We start from the raw sequence: 18,414 nt of genomic DNA on the forward strand, positions 1-18,414 counted from the left end.
ATGCAAGGAAAATAAGACCAGCAACACTGAAAGGAAAAGAAACCAACAGAGACAGGAGGGAAGGGGGGGGGGGGGGAAAAGGAAGGGAAGGGGAAAGTCAAGGAACATACAGCAAGGACTCATGGACAAAACCAAAGGGGAAGAGCTGAGGGAGGGGGCAAGGGAAAGTGGTGGGGGGGTAGGCAGAGACAAACGTATTTGAAAAAATAAATTAATTAATTTAAAAAATAAAATAAAATAAAATGTTTCCTGTCTGGCTGCACATGACTGGGGGCCTGATCCAAGGACTTTTACATGAGTTAAACTCCTAATAATGTCAACAAAATGCGCAATATGATTGTAAGATATATCACTAAGGCCATGTCAGAACATCTCGGGATGTTTCAAGAATAGATTAAAAGAGGAAGAGAGTTTTATGACTAATTTCTCAACTTTCACAAAATGTGAACTAATATTTTATGTAAATGTTCTACTACTTTCTAGAAAAATAAAATTTTCAAGTACAATGAATCTAACGGGCTGATGATAATATATGTTTGCATGGAGAAAAGGAAGTACACGTGTGTGTGTCTCACAGAGTTGCACTGTGTGCTCAGACTAGTCAGGTTTAGTACACAGCAGTACTTCTGCAAATGGCTTAGCTAAAAAAAAATGAATCTTTTAGCCAAAATAAGGCAACTAAATGTGGTCTTCACTTATCCATACTATGCTTTATTCTTCTGAAGATAACGAGTTCAGCATTTCTGTAAAATGCCAGGTGATGATAGCATGGAGGAAAAGGAGTGGTACAGTAAGAATATCAACCTAAACCTTTTTTTCCCTGAGGAGAAGTAACCTCTAAGAGCCTCCGTGGTCCTTTTTTATTTTTTCCCCTGAATTTGCAGAAGTTAGCTGGAAAAGTCTGCTCCCACTATTTCAGGATGGAGTTGGTCATCTGGATCATGGATAAGTGTAAGGTAACAGTGTGGGGGATGTACTTATGAAACAGGAACTGAGGTCAATGCAGATGATATACAGGAGATTCCAGACTTCAAAGACACAGGAAATCAGACACAGCATCAGGGAGTGAAGAGCTAACAATCCAAAGTCAAACCAAGGAAGGCTGGAAGTCCAAGAAGTTTGGCTATCTATGGAATTGGCGAGGCGTTTGCTCCTCTGAGACATTAGCGTCATCCCAAAGAGTTGTTTCTTCTCTGCTTTCTCCTGCTCTTTGCTAGTTTTATGTAGCCCTGGAATCACAAACAGAGGAGTGAAAAAATTCTCCTTCTTGTACAAGGACTAATTTGCTAACTTGACAAGGAAGTTTCTCCAGAACCTCTCCAGTGAACGGAACAGTCTCAGAATCTAAGCCACTCCCCTCAAAGTCATGGTCATGTATACAACTGGATCTCAGTGGGCAAATCATACAGCAAGAAAAATGGATATGTGGAATTTTTTTTCTTAACTCTGTGGCTTGATATCAGTGTTTAACATATTTTTGTCAGTTTCTCAATCTGTGTGTTGAAGGTAATAATAATTGCACTAAAGTGTTTTGAGCTTTTGGAGGAGACTTTGAAAAATATATAGAAGTGTTATTCTATACAAAAACAATAATAATAGAAATAGTAGCTTCCAATAAATGATAACAAGCCCTGTGCCAGATAATGAGCTGGGTATTTGACACATGATTGTATAGATGTAACAATTCTAGGAAGTGGGTTTTATTTTCCCAGTCATACAAATAAAAACATTAAAGGTTAAGAAAAGAATACAAACTTGCCCAAATTCATACAGCAAATGATTCAAGTCAGAAGTGACAGAGCTCTTCCTCCTGCATGAATACTGGTCTTCAAGTTTGTGCTTATCAGATCCCAGAGTGGTATGAATCCAGGGTAAAATCCTCATCAAGAAACATGCTGTTTTTACATATATGGCCACTCTTTCTTACAGTCATTAGAATGACTCCTGGTTTTCCGGGTTCCACACATATGAATTTGTCTCTTACTTTTCTCAGTATCTTCATGGACACATGCGTTTTTGCTCCCTATAATTAGGTGTTGTAGATTTCTTTGTTTCTGTTTTTGTTTTTCTAAAAACAAGGAGGAGGAGAAGGAGAAGGAGAAGGTGAAATGGAGAATGGGAGAAACACACACAACAAGTTTGTATACACAAGTGAAGCTGAATTGAATTGGTAATAAACAGAGTCTCAAGCATTGTTTGCATTTGCTAGTGCTGCACCTAATGACTGACAATTTCCTCATCTTTATTCTCAAACAAGGTCAATGACATTGGTGTTCTTTGCATTACATGAAAGAAAGACAAAGTCAGAAATATGTTTTTATTTGATTGTCAAACTGGTTTTTCAAAATTGGCAATTTGTATTCATACCTTGATAGCCTTTGGAAATATGTCAAGGGCCTCAGTTACACCTAACAGGGCAATAACAAAAAAGCAAAGAACTATTCAATGTTTATTGTGTCACCAGATATGTCCTCAGCATGCTAGACAATAACCTGAAATTTTGTTGGTTGAATTTTTTAAATTATCTTTGAAACTTTCTCCTTAAGCTTATTGTTTGTGATTTCTCCCTTTCCTTATGCCAAACCTTTTGAAAAATGAAAATTCACTAGCATTTAACCAGAAAAATTTCCCAACCCTATCTACCTCTGTGGACCTCTATCCCCACTAAATCAAGGCCATGCCTTCTTTGGGGCCTCTCCTTGGACCTTTCAAGGGTGCTTTTTAGGAAGAAAGAAAAATTGGTATGGGAAGCTCTCTGAGCATTTTGGTCCATATGAGAAGAAATGACCATCCCCTATAACTCCTCTCTTTTTCCCATTTACTCTTCTGTTCACCAAAGTACAGGGCAACAAAAAAAAGCATCTGAGAAAGCAGGAATCTGGCATGCCTTTACAACAATCCACCCCTGGTGCATAGAATGGTGCCTGAGAACCTGGTAGATACTTATTAAGTACTTACTGAATAAATGAAGAGCCATATCTGGAATATGGGGATTATCAGGGAATTTTGATTATTCAAAAAGTCAATTTTCCTTTCCTCATCATAACAAAATCATGTAATTGGTATGATTTTAGGAGGTTCACACTGTTTCCTGTCTCATTCTCCATAGCTGAAAAGCTTTGTCTAAATGTTTCAGGTCACAAAATCAGATTGTGTGCATCATTAGGATGTTACTCCCTAGGCATCTTGACTACTGAAGACCTGATCTTTTTCCCATTCATTGCAGTAGTTTCAAACAGAAGGACAGAAAAATTAAACAACCAGTAAATCTAAAATTTCAGTAAGTAATAAATTAAATGGGTAGATAAAATAGATGGACACTTATCTAGAAAAATTATGCCAAACACTATGGATTAGTTCACAATATGGTATTATAGTGGTTTTTATATATTCTATAATTATTCTGATTGAAAATAAGAATGTGCTAGACAGAAATTTAAAATGGCTCCCAAAGACATCTTGCCCTAATTCCCAGACTATGAATATGGTGAAATATGACACCCATGAATTTGTTACATTACACGGTAAAAGGTACTGCAAATGTAACTAAGATTACTAAACAGATGTATTTAAAATAGGAATATTATCCTGGATTATCCAGGTGGGCCCAATGTAACCACAAGAGTACCAAAAAGCTGAGAGAAGATTACAAGGGAAGTCAGAAAAATTTAATGCGTAAAAAGGACATCAAATGCTATGGAAATTAGTTAAGAACTCTGCCCTGGCTGGTGTGGCTCAGTGGATTGAGGGCCGGCAGTGGAACCAAACGGTCACTGGTTCAATTCCCAGTTAAGGCACATGCCTGAGATGCAGGCCAGGTCCCCAGTAGGGGGTGCTTAAGAGGCAACCCACATTGATGTTTTCTATTCCTCTCTTTTTCCCTTTCTTCCCTCTCTAAAATTAAAATAAATAAAATCTTTTAAAAAAAAGAACAAAAGAATTCATTGGCAGATGAATAGATTGAAAGTGTGATACATACACACATACAATGGAATGTTATTCAGCCTTAAAAAGGAAAAAAATCTTGTCATTAATAACATAGATGATCCTGGAGGGTATTATGCTAAGAGAAATAAGGCAGAGAGACAAACACATAAGCAGCATGGTATCAGTGATATGTTGAATTAAAAAACGGTGAATTAAAAAATGGTAAATAAAAAAAACTCACAGAAACAGAGTTAAAAAATGGTTATGAGGGACAGGGCGGTGGGGGAAATAGCGAGGGCTGGTAGAAGGGTACAAACTTTCACCTATAATGTGAGAGGAATTCATGTGTAACACGGTGACTGTAGTTGATAGCACTGTTGTATGTATGAATTTTGCTAAGACAGTGAACTTAAATGTTTTCACAAAACAATGTAAGGTGATGAATGTGTTAACACAGTGGGAAGAATCCATTCATAATGTGTGTGTATATCAAACTGTCACTTTGTGCACTTTAAATATCTTGCAATTTTATTTGTCAATAATACTTTAACAAAGCTAAAAAAGTACTTGGCTCGCCCATGCTGGCATTGCTGCATTGAAGAAGGAGGGGCCATGTGAAAAGGAATGCAAGTGGCTCTCAGCAGCCAATAGCAACCGCTGGCTGACAGCCTGCAAGGAAAGCAGGCCCTCAGTCCTACAGCTGAATTTGTCCAGCAATCAGAAAGAGCTTGGAAGCAGGTTCTTCCCTTGGACAAGAGTCCAAGTCAGCTAACATCTTAATTTCATCTTAGACATAGAACCCAGTCAAGCCTACCTGGACTTCAGAAACAGTGAGATAATACATTTTCGTTGTAAGCCTCTAAATTTGTGGCAATTTTTACAGCAGCAATAGAAAGCTAATAAAAAGACAATAGCGTGTTTTCCTCCACATTATTAAAAATAAATATTAATCATAAATTTAAATGTAAGAAAACATTCCATTTGCAACTTTCTTTTTAAACTTTCAAGAGGTGAATCCAGCGTCTATAGCTGTATAACATGGGAAAGTGGCAGGGAGGAGGATGATGATGTCGATGATGATAGCAAGTAACCTAAAGACAATCGCAGGGAATCGTTCGATCAATTGCCAAGACTTTTTCCACCATTTCTCCTCCTTATCACTGAAATTCATCACTTGTTTTCACCTTTTTCTACCTGCATCATCATTCCTCTGCATTGAGCCACAACCCTCTGGCCTAGATTGCTGCCACAGCCTTTTAACCCACCTCCTTGCCTCCACTCTTATCACCCAATTCATTATCTACTCAGCAACCAGAGTGATATTTCTAAAATGTGACTCTGATCATTGCACCTCTGTATAATATTTTTCAGAGCTTCCCATTGTCTTTACATAATTTCCAAACTCTTTAAAATGGCTCACATGGCCTTCCATGACCTGGACCCTGCTTTTTCCAGCTCCATTTTTTACAATACACTCACCAAAACCTCTGCTTCAATCACACTGAACATCTTGAAGTTATGTGAACACCCATGTTCTCTTTCCTTTGGATCTTGGCATGCACTGCTGCTTCTTCCTGGAATTCTCACCCTTGGCCTCATCCTACCTGGTCATCCCTCAAGCCTCAGTTCAGTAATAAATAAAGTCCTCTTTCACCCTATAGGCACAGGAATGAGCACTCTTCTATGCATAGACTTTATATCCTGGTTTGTACTTGCCTGTTTTTCTGCCATGTATCACTACACTTTGTATCTCAAAAATCACAGCAGTAAGTATCTAGTAAAAACCTGAATACTGATTGGTTTTCTGGAAGCCATTGTAGAGTGGGGGGAGCATCAAAAAGTCAAAAAATCAACAGTGTTAAGAAGCTGATGAAATGATGAAAATTGAAAATGGGCCATTGGATCTAACCAGCCATCAGAAAGTCATCTGTAATCTTAGTAAGACCAAGTGGTTCAATGGGATGAGAAATGAGTGGCAGCTGAGAAAGTAGAGACAGTGTTTTCAAAGTGCTTCCTAGTACAAGAAAATGTCTGAGACCCTCTTGTCTGGCAGGTCATATTAGGACCCAGAAGGCACATGAATGCTACAACCCAGGAAACATACAAGACCAAAATTTGCAGCCCCAGAAACATCTAAAGGCAATTTTAAGAACAAGGAAATAAAGAATGGCATGATGAGTCAAGAAGAGTAAGTGGGAAAAATTTCCCAGGTACTTACCTGGAATAGGTGTGACCTTTTTTTCTTAATCCCCAAAGTACAGAAAATGGTGAGGGGAGTTGCCGGTGGAAGAGAGAGAGCTGGCTGCATATAAAGCCCAAGTGTGAAAAAAAAAAGACAAGAATGGAGTTGAGGAGGTTAAAGTAGTAGTAGATGGTGAACAGTAGACTCAATCATATCTGTAGGCTAAATGGAAGAAACCAAAGGAGAGAGAAAGAGATTGACATCTAGAAAAGAAGCTAGTGAAGATAGACTTCAGTGCATCTAAAAGTTAATGTTAGAATGAAGGGAAAATTCTTCTCCTTCAAGACTGGAGAAGGAAGAGGTTAAAATATGAGTATTTCTGTAGGTGAGTCTACAGGTAGAAGCAAAGAAAGTCCAAGGAGACTGCTTAGAAACTGCTATTCTCTCTGTAAATTGTAAAGCAAGGCTACAGGCTGAGAATGAGAGAGGTGAGAAGAATGACACAAGTTTAAAGGTTTCAAACAGCTGCCTCAAAAGCAATTTTAGAAGCGGATGAGGGACAAGTAAGAGGACTGCCAAGCTGCACTGAGAGCCCAGCTAAAGTCAGGTAATTAAAGAATAATGATATTTCACTGAATTTTAATTTCCACACACATGCAGGAAATGTTGTCCTGTTTGTATATGTTCCTACTTCCACAACAGAAAGAAACTGATTCTAAAAGAAAGAAAATTCAATTGGATTTTTAAATTAATTTTCGTATTAAAAATGGTTTTGCAGGTATTTGCGGTTGATTTCCAAGTATTGGAAAATCAAGTATTTTTGTAAATCACAACCATATGTATTTTCTGCTTGTGTCTGTTCATTTCTACCTTTTCACATTTGGCTTGAAAAAAAATCATGGTGGGGAGGGGGGGACATCAGTCAACAGGGTTTTGTGGATCACACAGCCCCATGCAATTAAGGCGCCATTGTTAATTTTCAAATTGTCATAATCCATTTGAGAATTTAAGACAATTCGAAAAACAATTATGACTGAATGAAAAGTGAATTGGGCAATCAACTGAGATGAAATTCAGCCCAGAGACACAAAACATTGAGGGGAAAAAAAAAACGTCGCGTAAGGGAAGAATGAAAGGCATATGGAAGTGACTGATTGTGCACGGATGGTCTTTAAAGACTAAGGTTACTTGGCAAGAAGGTGGCAGGGATTTGTGTTACACTGAATGAGATTTAGCTATTTTGCTAAGTGCAGCAGATCTGGCTCTTTCATGTTTAAGATGCATAATAAAAATGTTGAAGCCTACCCAGATGCACATAGATATAGCTATATGTTGTTTACCTAAGACTATTGTAAAGCAGAAAATAAACAAAACCAGCCCCCACAAACATTATGGAGCAGCTTGCAGCAAAACAGAATTTCAGTTGCTTATTCTGGTTCTATGAAGGAAGATTAATTTGTAATGCAGCAAAGTGAATTACTATACCCTAAATAAGCAAGTTCAAATCATTGTATCCTGTGGTTTTATTTTTTGAATTTGAAGTAAATGTAGGTAACAGAATCACCTTCATCATCAACCAACTTCAAACCACCTTGGAAGGCTACACTAATGTGTCTTGAATGAATGTAAAAAATTCTTGCTCTCTGGAATCTTACATTTCACCCAAGCAAATAGTCCTATGTAGGGGAGTCAAATATTATTGCATTAAGGCTCCTGTCATTTTCAATTCTTCTTACTAAATCTTTATTCTCCTCCACGCCATTTCCTCCTGTTCCAATCTTTAGTCTGTGCCTTTTTAAAGGCATTAGCCAAGATTTATCTCCAGTTTGATGCTTTCCTTGGTAAATCATATCCCATCATGAACTTTCTCATGGTTTGAATTCCCTCTGAACTCATTCATTCATTCACTCACTCATTCATGCATCACTGTGCACTTACCATATAGGAGTTCCATAGCACTGAGTTGTCTGTTCTCCATGCAATAAAAGTGCATATATTCTATACCTCCTCAGGGTCCCGGACCTATGCTAGGCTCCATAAAGTTTATAGAAAGAAGTATATGTAAGTATCTGTTTCTCTCAAAAAGATTTAAAGCAACTGGCTGTTTAAAACAAATTGCAGTACAATAACATAGTCCACAAAATAGAAGAAAAAAATCAAGTAATAAAAAAGAAAAATTGTATCAAAAATATTCCCTGAGTTTCTAGCAGCTAAAAAAAAAGGAAATTAAATGGATCATAAAGCTCTCATTGTCTAATAAAAGAAATGCTACTAATAAAACAAGATTCTCAGTTGAACAAGGATGACCAAAACATGGCAATGCTGATGCTAATAACACAACCTCAGGATCCTTCTTTGCACAGCATTCCAGTAAACAACTACAAATTTATCAGAGCTGCCACTCAAAATAAATTCTCACCATCTCTTGTATAAATGCATTTTTCCTCAAGAAATTTCTCATCTTAAAAATAATAATAAAGCATGTATGTCTGTAAAAATTGAAGAATATTTTAGAGCTAAAGCATGAGTTACTGCTAATTAAGTCTTATATTTCTGTGTACCACTGATAACACTAAGTATAGACCTTGTCCATAATGAGCACATAAAAACCTTTGCCTGGTTGTCTTGTAACACAATATGAATTCAGAGAGGGAAGACCTTGGTAGTGAGAATTAGGTCTTGAAAAGAAGTTGAAGCTGAGCCTTGAAAGGTGAGTGTTCGCTTAATGAATGATCTAAGATTTTGAATCAGTTAACTTCTTGAAAAGATTTTTTTAAATAAGTAAACCTATCGAATCTATACTCTTGCTCAGTGACTTCTCCATTGAAGGTACATATTCCCAATAATTCTTTAGTCTTCTCATAGTCAATCCTGCATTCTTCTTTTCAGCCACCAACTTAAGAGGTTTGGGCACATTGGTTGATGTCTTCAACTTCATCTTCCTGAGATCCGAACAGATTTTGTGTCATCTAAAGAAGCAGAGGTTCATTGTAAAGAGTTCCAGGAACAAAAAGACCATTTTAATTGCTTCAATGATCCACTGGCAGCACCCATTACATTTGTCTCCTAAGTCATCCTTTCAATTTTCACCAAAAAAAAAAAAAGGAACTCATTCTCATTTTCCTCCTGTTGTTGGTAGTTAGAGGTTGCATTATGCAAAAGCCTATATGCTGTAGACCTCCTCAAATCAGTAAGTACTCAAAATTGTGTGCAAAATATGAATAAAATATTGATTTCATTAAAAATGTTAAGGACTACTTAATTCAAAAACATTTTATATGTTTGCATATTTATTTCTAAATTTGCATATTTGTTTGCATATAACTTGTAAAGATGAATGTTAATTATACTTTAAAATCATTTATAAATTGTAACTAAGAATGTTGTATGAATTTTTAAAACTGCCAAATTCTCAAGTACCACTAATTATAAAGTGTCATGTAAAGTACACTGGAGCAGGCCTCATATTGAAAAAATATTGAGATCTTGACAAATGGAAAAGCAGAATTATTAACCGTGCTTGCTGATTAAATGATACCTGAGGCAAGCGAAACTTAAGTGACACTCTGTGCTCTTCCAGAGCATCCATTTACCTTTACTGAATCATGATGAGAAACTCATGCTCTTAACCAAATGAATATTTTACTGGGTGCCTCTAAGTTATTTCACATTTAAACATGAACTTCTGATAATTACTCCATAGTTTAGCTATACTTATTCTGAAAGTGATAAAAAGTAAATAAAGAATCACAATAAGCAGTAATGCTACTCCAGCTGCCCCTGTGTCAAATGAGGTGAGCTGAAAAGATTTGACTGTGAGCTAATTGGATTTGTAAAATGTTTCCAAGTAATTTAAAAAAACATTTATACAAGGTCAGATCTGAACTGGTTTCCAAAAAGAACCATTGAGAAGAATGAAATGTCCAAGTAATTATATTGGACATGTAGATCTAACATTCTATCTACTAAATTGGGCATGAAATTGGACTTTTTAAAAGTACAGTAGGTCTTACTCTATAAATCTCTACACAATTTTCTGTATTTTTGATAAAATGTTTAATTACCCTAACCACAGATATGCCATAGGAGTTATTGCTCATGTATCACTTTTCCTAAATTAGTAACTACTGTAAGTCAATTTCTCTTTAATATTTTTAAAGAGTTGCAGCATATTGAAAATTGACCAATTTGGCCCTGGCCAGCATGGCTCAATTGTCAAAGAATTGTCCCATACACCAAAAGGTCGTGGGTTCGATTCTAGTCAGAGAACATGTCAAGGTTGCAAGTTTGATCCCCAGTCGGGGCATGTTCAGAAAACAACTGATCGATGTTTTTCTCTCTCTCTCTCTTTCTCTCTCTCTCTCCCTTCCTCTCTCTCTCTAAAATCCATGAATATATCCTTGGGTGAGGATTAAAAAAGAAAGAAAGAAAAGAAAACAGACTGATTGATTTCAGCTTATTCCAATATCTGCAGTCTTAACAGTAGAAAAACAGTGTTACCAGTTTCTAATCCTCCACCACCACCATGCTCCTGGTCTCTATTAGTTTAGGGTTGATTTGGAAATATCTTACTACAGAAAATAATTATGTTAAATTATTCCCTGTTGTTATATTATCAGAATCTTATCTGAATCCATAGTAATATAATTAGAGGTAAAGTCTACACTGAAATAACAAGTAGCTCTTAAAGTTGCATGCTTGTTAAATAGCATTTCTTGTGCTGGCAGAACAGAACTTAGATCTCAAAAAATAATTTGATATTAAAAGACAAAAGAAAATAAATAAAGTTGTAAATTTGTTCTTTTCCTCTGGGCGTTAATCATCCCTGTTAAACCTTGTAAGTTCTCTTCAAATCTGTGTTAATCAGAATTTAGATTTTGAAAAGCAAAAGGGAAAAAATTGTCTCCCTCTGGTGGGGAATATAATAAGTTTTTCTTTCCTTCTTTCTTTTTTCTTTTTTCTTATTTTCTATTCTGATAACTTTTTTTTCCTCACAGTCAACATCAGATAAGTTTGATGATGCTCTAAAAAAGTACTCTTGAATAAAAGGATTTTATCATCTTTTGAACAGATTTCATGCTTCAAACATGGCTGACACTCAGAAAATTCAGATTCAAAAATGACCTTTTCTTTGCTCATTTCTTTTGCTGAAGAAAATAAAAGGATAAACGAAGGAAAATATAAAACCAGCATTAAGAATTATGGAAACTATATTTACATGAAATATCCAGCATCTAAATAGGTTAGATTGCAAAAAATTCACCTTAGAATCTGAAGCATTAGTTTTGAATTAATGTTTCTGAATAAGCAGTTTCAGAAGAGGAAGGTCCTAGAATGTCTCTTCTCCTTCCACCAGGTAAAGTGGTTCCTGTCCTTTCTTTCTCTGTGATGCTGAAACACTTTCCCACAGCCTCCATTCTATCACCTATTGCCTTACATTGTTTGTATGTGAATATCTTCAGTAAGACTATGGGCCTCTCAAGGGTAGAATCCCTGCCTTATGCATATCTGAGTCCCCAGTGTTAAGTCTGGTACGCAGCACAAGGCTAAACTTACATCTGTACCAGTCAGTGTGCAAAGACTTGGACAAATACACCTGGTTTCTTCCTTCATGAAATACAATCTAATGGGAAATAATAATGGGTTGACCTGAACTACTTTTTAGCATAAGAACAATGTATTAAATAGTAGCTACCAGCCACAAAAGCCTATGCAATCCATATTCTAGTTGATACAAATTATAATTTCTTCTAAAGCTCTATAGACTTATTCTCATTGTAATGCGCAGAAAGAATTTTGAACTAGAAGTTTGTATGCCTGGATCCATTCATTCAACAAATATTTATCAAGTATCTACTATGTGTTGGACATTATGCCAAACCATGGAAACACATTCTGATCAGGAAAGCCAGAAAATAAGTGAGTAAACAAATTTTTAAAAGTTGAATATAGCCTATAATTTCTGTTGTGATGAAAAAATAAGGTGACAGAGGATGGGGTATAGCAATCAAAGTTCAGGCAACAAATCAATTTTATACTCAATGGGGCAATTGGGGAGAGTTTAATAAGTAAGGACCATTTGAAAAGTGTGAGCAACATTAAGGTAAGCCTATAAGGGATAGTGAAATACCTTGGGGCCACTAAAAAAGTGGACAACCTATATCATCGCTAGGCCTGAAAAGACAAAGTTACCAGAACTAAAAGAGAAAGCTATGACTGAAGGAGCATCTCCCAAGAGGTACTGTGGCTTTCAGTGGTGAACACAGCGCCAGTGACTTCTAGTCCAGGCCCTCGTGGTAAGAAATGTGTTGATCTCCCCTGCCTCTTGCTCCCCAATGCCTGTTAAGTCTCCAATTGGCCAAACCAAACCAGAACCCACAGGGCAAAAAGCATACTGCTTTTGTCCCTAAAAAGAGGCTCTAGGGGGCGCACCAGAACACGTTTATTGTCATTAGCTCATCCAGTGCTGGGAGAGGAAACATCAGAACTCAGACCTGAATAAGCAGTTGCCGTTGGTGGTGGCGACGGGGTCAGCAATGATGCTGGTATTTTTTAATGGAGACCGCAGTCAAGCAGAGGTTTTGAGGCAGGATTGGTGGCTGAACTGTAGGACTAACTAGATGTGCGACCTTGTACTAGTCGCTTCACATTTTGGGTTACATGAATAAAATGAACAGGTCGGACTGTGATGACCTCTAAGCTCCCTTTCAGCTTAAACCATTTCGGAGTCTCTGAATTTCATAATTCCGTCTCCTTTTATTATCCTTCCCATGATGAGTCAATGGCATGAGTGTAAATTGAATGTTTATAAATTAGAGCCTGCCTAAATTTTCTGAGAGTCGACAGTCCCAGAAGTGAGAAAGAAGGGAAATTTTAAAACTGCCTGTACTGATCTAACCCATTGAGTTTGGAGCAAAAATCTCTGGCCCATATATGAAAGCCGGTTAGGAGACCCAGCTCATGTCATAACCAAGGCTGACACCTCATGGAAAGTGCTTTAATTAAAATTATCCCAAGCACATGATTTACTCCCTTTGAAGGTTTCACCAAAGAGTTTTTCCATTTTCAGTCAAAACTCTTTAAAAATCACATTTTTAAAGTTAGTGAAAGAAAAATTCAAATAACATGGGTCACCTTTTTCTTGCAACTAATAGATGCAAGGTTTTCTTGTGACAGTCACAAGTGAAGTGCACTAAATTAAATTATTATTCCCATTTCAACTAATTCATTGGGTGAGAACAAGTTCATACACCAGTATATGAGTTGATCCACATGACTGTATCACTGAAAAATATAAATTAGCATAGTACTTATGTACCAACTAGCTAAAAACTTGTAGACTTTTCTTTTTTATTTTTTTTTACACTTTTTTCTTTTTCTTATGGAGACTAGATAGATGGAGTTCTATATAACATTTCATAACACAGTGATAGAAGGCTAGACATTTTTCAGCCCAAACTTCGTTCATTCATTTGCTTATTCGTGTATTCAATATTGACTTAGTAAATACCAGACATCAAAGTTTGTGTGTTGATGGGCAAAGAAGAGCCAGCACCAGTCTTCATTAAGTTAATCCATCTAGTGGGAGCAGCCACCAGATGTCACTAACTCTACCCCTCACCATGCACAGCCTCACTGAGGAAGGGAACCTCTTCTAACACTAAAAACCTTCATATTTACACACATTTATTCAAAATCAGGTACATTTTAGTGTATTAATTTAATTAATTAATTTATTAATTGAAAAATATATATTGACATATGCTACTCAATAATCCTTTCAGTAAATTTGCATTTATTTAACATAACCATCCCTATAAGACATTTGAAAGAAAGTGGTGCATCCATTAAGAAGACATATAATTTTGCTCATCAACCATATGTGATATATATATGAAACTGTTGGTCTCTTGCCATAGAGCTTAACCCTTTCCCCAGGAATCTACAGCCTTCAGGTACAAAGATTCTCTGCTGAAGCCTGTAATGACCTAAAGCCAGACTGTAATCTTCACAATTCCAACGCACTTGCTGTTTATGCCAGGAGAATAATACCATGCTCGCAGAGTATTACTCTGTATGTCAGTCTCAAGAACTACTTGAAAGAACTCCAGTCTACTTTCTTGTCCCAAAAATCTCACAGAGTTAGTATGAAAACAGCTTTTAGATGTTTTAGTCAAGCCTCTTCCATATCCAGCCGCCTTAGACTCAGATACTAGATAGGGGCAGGAGGAAGGCTGGACTTGTAAAGGAAACCCATCCTCCTGCCGCGAAGATGATGTTTTTTAAACACTGAATATATCTCTGATTCTCTATTTTACATAACATTATCTTTGCCCTCAAATGAGACTCCTTCATCCCTCAGATAAATGGACTCCCAATAAGTTCACTTCACTAGTTTGACAGATGTGTCCAGAAATGTCCACCTGCCCACTAAAAACACAGCTTTATCTGCTACTAGCATACTCCTCCATGCTAGACAGTACATAACAAGTACCAAAGAGATGAGGTGACAGAAAAGAGAGAAGATGGTACTAATTCTAAGAGGGAAAGAGCTCCTGTAAAGTGAATTTGACCTGCACCTGAAAGAGTGAGAGAGAGAACATTTCAGTTTGGGAAGATGACATTCCCACAGGAGCACATGGACAAAGAAAAGAGATAAGTGCCCTGAAGGAGACAGAACCTCAGGCAGAAGTGATCTTCTCCTCCTTCAGACCCTTTGGCATGTTTTATTTTACGCATATGATACTTATCACAGATTAGCTTGTCATGGTTCTTTTATGTCCTTGTCTCTTCTCTTCTGTTGGACTGTAATTAAATACACACAGGGGCAGCAATGTGATAGAGTGGAAATAGCAAAGGATTTGTAGCCAGGCAGTCTTATTCACATCCTTGCACTTCCATGTATATGACCTCAGAAAAGTCTCTCAATCTCTCCTAGCCTCTGTTTCTTATAAAATATGAATGGCAATGTCTATATCTCAGAGTTGTTTCAAAGGTTAAGTGAAATAAGTAAGGCATATGATGTCTAATGTACAGTAGATACTTAATAAATGTATTTCTTCCCTTTGTTTTGAATAATTTGGATTTGTTTATAATCTATATAAAATGTATTCCAAAAATCATTTTTAATCACCTTCAATATTTGGTACCGCTAGGGCCTAGGACTATAAACATGGGCTCTGCACTCAAGAAGTTCAACTTTAGTCCTGGTCATTGAGGCTCAGTTGATTGGAGGGTCATCCTGTAACTGACATGTTGTGGGTTCAATTCCCTTTCAGGGCACATACCTAGGCTGTAAGTTCAATATCCCTTTGGGGTATGAACAGGAGGCAACTGATCGATGCTGCTCTCTCACATCAACGTTTCTCTCTCTCCTTTCCTCTCTCTTTAAAAGCAATGAAAAAAAAATGTCCTTGGCTAAGAATAGAAAAAAAAAAAAGGGAAAAAGAATTTCAAGTTTTGTGATGGGTTTCATCATCATTCCTATGGAAAAAGTTTTAAGTAAATGAATCAATGGTATGGTGAATGCAGCCATTAAATCTGAGTAATTCAAGAACATATTTTTAGAGGCAGGTAAATCCTTCATGAGAATGGTTTGTTAATACTATGAAGGCTTAGACAAAATAAAACTATGGTTAAAATCAAGATCTTTAATAGAAATAAAAATCAGAGGAAAACACGTTTTATTCTGTAATCACAAAATCATGCTTGATCTTATTAATGAATTGGTCATTTAAGTATGATATGGATGAGTAGATTAGATTGCAGACTACTTCAAGGGCATTTTAGAACTCCTGTTTACACACTTTTGTATAACCTCAGCAGCTGGGAAATGCCAGTCCCAGACTGTGATCCAAGAGGAGATCACTATTTAAGGTAACACCATGCAAGCTAGACGCTTAGAGGAAAGAGGTGCAGTGATAATTCAAGGAATGACCACAAGTCATCTCTCCAGGACAGAATTTCCCACAAACACAGAAAAAGTAGTACTAGGTGAGGTGGTAATTATGGACAAACACAACAGCCCGAAGATGCAGAACAGCCAGGAAAGATATGAAAACTCAAGCATGACTTAGATAATCAAGAATTAGTATTGAATTGGAGTAACTCAAAGGTACATTATAAACTAGAAAAACTAGGGGGGAAACCCTCTCCCCCACACTATCACTAAGTCTCATTCTCTCTCCCTTGGTTCACTCTCTAGGATCTTGACCCATTCCTTTATCCTCTTCTATGCCTGTGTGAAGAGAATGTGTGTACAATTCCTCGTATAGGTCAGGCACTGTGTAGGCATTTCACATTCAATATTGGTTTTTATCTTGCAGTTACATTGGAAATTAATTGCTCTTATTAGACTCAATTTACAGTTGAGGAAATTTAAGGTTTAGAAGTAAGGACCTTCCCAGATTCACACACAACTCACTAGAAGAGCCAGGATATAAACTCAGGTCTGTCTGATAGAAAAGTCTGTGCTTCTTAAACTGTTCAAGTATGATATGTTATTCCTCAAACTTGTACTTATGCTTCATAAATTCATAAGTGTTTCTTCAACTGTAATCCATTAGGTATTTTTGAAAATGAAAATTCCTTTTAGGCTCAATGGAAAAAAATTTTAATGGTAAGATTTCAGCTAAGGTCCAGTGATAGCTGGAGGCTAGGGAGGTAAGGACAGTAGAAAACTATCCTAGTTGAATTCAGACCCCATAAGTGGCTAATGCACCCAAGTCATAAAGCTAAAGATGAGTAAGAAGAAAAATATTTATGAACTTGCAACAGAACCTCAAAGTTGTATGGTTCTGTCAAAAGGTCAGACAAAAACTGTCTGCAACTTAACCTCAAGAAAGAGGAAAAAATTGGGACGCTCTTCAAGATGGGAATAAGAACTGGATATACTGGGGCTGGGATTTCCTCCTCTCTAAAATACACCCTGTGCCTGTAGAAAACATGAGTATGTTTTCTAGGTCAGTCCTAGTTTAAAAAAAAAAAAAAGCAATTGACCATATCCTTTTCACCATTTTAATGTTGAGCTATTATAATCTCACATTCCAGTGGCCTTCTAACTGCATGGTTATAGTCTCCTTACACTCACTCTGAAATTGTTTTTCCATTGTTATCTTACATTATAGTCGCATCGTAATGTCATGTTTAAAGGTTCCCCATACACTTGTAATGAAATCGTTTTGCAGTTCAGAATGGCATCATATTGGCACTTTAAGCAGGGTATCCATCACCCTGTATTGATAGTTTTCACAACAAAACACCCTATTTTAGTGACTGTGAAAGTAAATAGCTGTTGCCAGTGATCTGTTCTTCCATTTCAAACTTAAATGGCCTCATCTGTTTTATTTTACCTTGCAATTTTCACACCCACTGTGGTATGGGCCAAATTTATACTGTTTGCTTTCAAATGAGGGCTGTCATTCCATTGGCTCATAAATGTTTATATGACAAGCCACTTATCTGTTTTGGTTTGGCCTTTGTGTCATGGATAATTCCTTATAGTCTCATAATCAATAAAGTTTGGCCACAACATTTGCAAGGCTTACTCATGTTTTCTAATCAAATTACCTGAATATCTAAAAGTAGTGTAAGCAACTATAGAAACTTCCTTACACAATAACAACAAAGAAAGAATTCCATTTCCAAATAGCCATACATAAAATATTTGAGTAGTGTTTTAAGACAGAAGGTTAAAGAGAGAAAATCTGAGAATAAGTGTTGTAATATCATAGTTAATACTGAGAATCAGGCATTTTTGTTTAATTTTTTTAATGCCATTATCACCCATGGATGGTTACACTTGGAGAGGTTAACAATTTGGTTCAGATCTCTACTTCAGAAATTAAATGTTAACCTAACCCAAGTCTGATCCAAACTACCTCGCACTTGGAAGTCGGCCAGGGCAGGCACAAGTCTCCTGACAATAGGCTTCACTTTGAGATCTTTCTATTCTCTGCTGTTAAAAGAGCCATTACTGCCTCTGACACAACTCCTCTACGGTGGTTTTGACGTTTCCTTACAGGTCCAGCTGGAAGTCAGAAGAGCAAAAGGAGAATAAAAGTGATAAATTTTTACAAGAAAAGATTTCTGCTAGCATTTTCAAGCTCAAAGAAATTTGGCATTCAGCTGGAGCTGGGAGCAAAGCTTCAGCTAAGCCTTTATTTTATACAAAACTACTTCTCTGTCTTTAGGCGTTAACACAGATAATGTGGATGACGCAGCCAGCAAGTCAGTTGGGCCCAAGTGTTAAATACTGTAAATCCACTTGTTTTAGGCATTTGTGCCCTAGCTAATACTTGAGTATA

This window comes from Pteronotus mesoamericanus, unplaced genomic scaffold, assembly GCF_021234165.1.
Source record: "Pteronotus mesoamericanus isolate MK-2021 breed Mesoamerican mustached bat unplaced genomic scaffold, CSHL_Meso_final scaffold_31, whole genome shotgun sequence".
Classification (NCBI taxonomy): domain Eukaryota; kingdom Metazoa; phylum Chordata; class Mammalia; order Chiroptera; family Mormoopidae; genus Pteronotus; species Pteronotus mesoamericanus.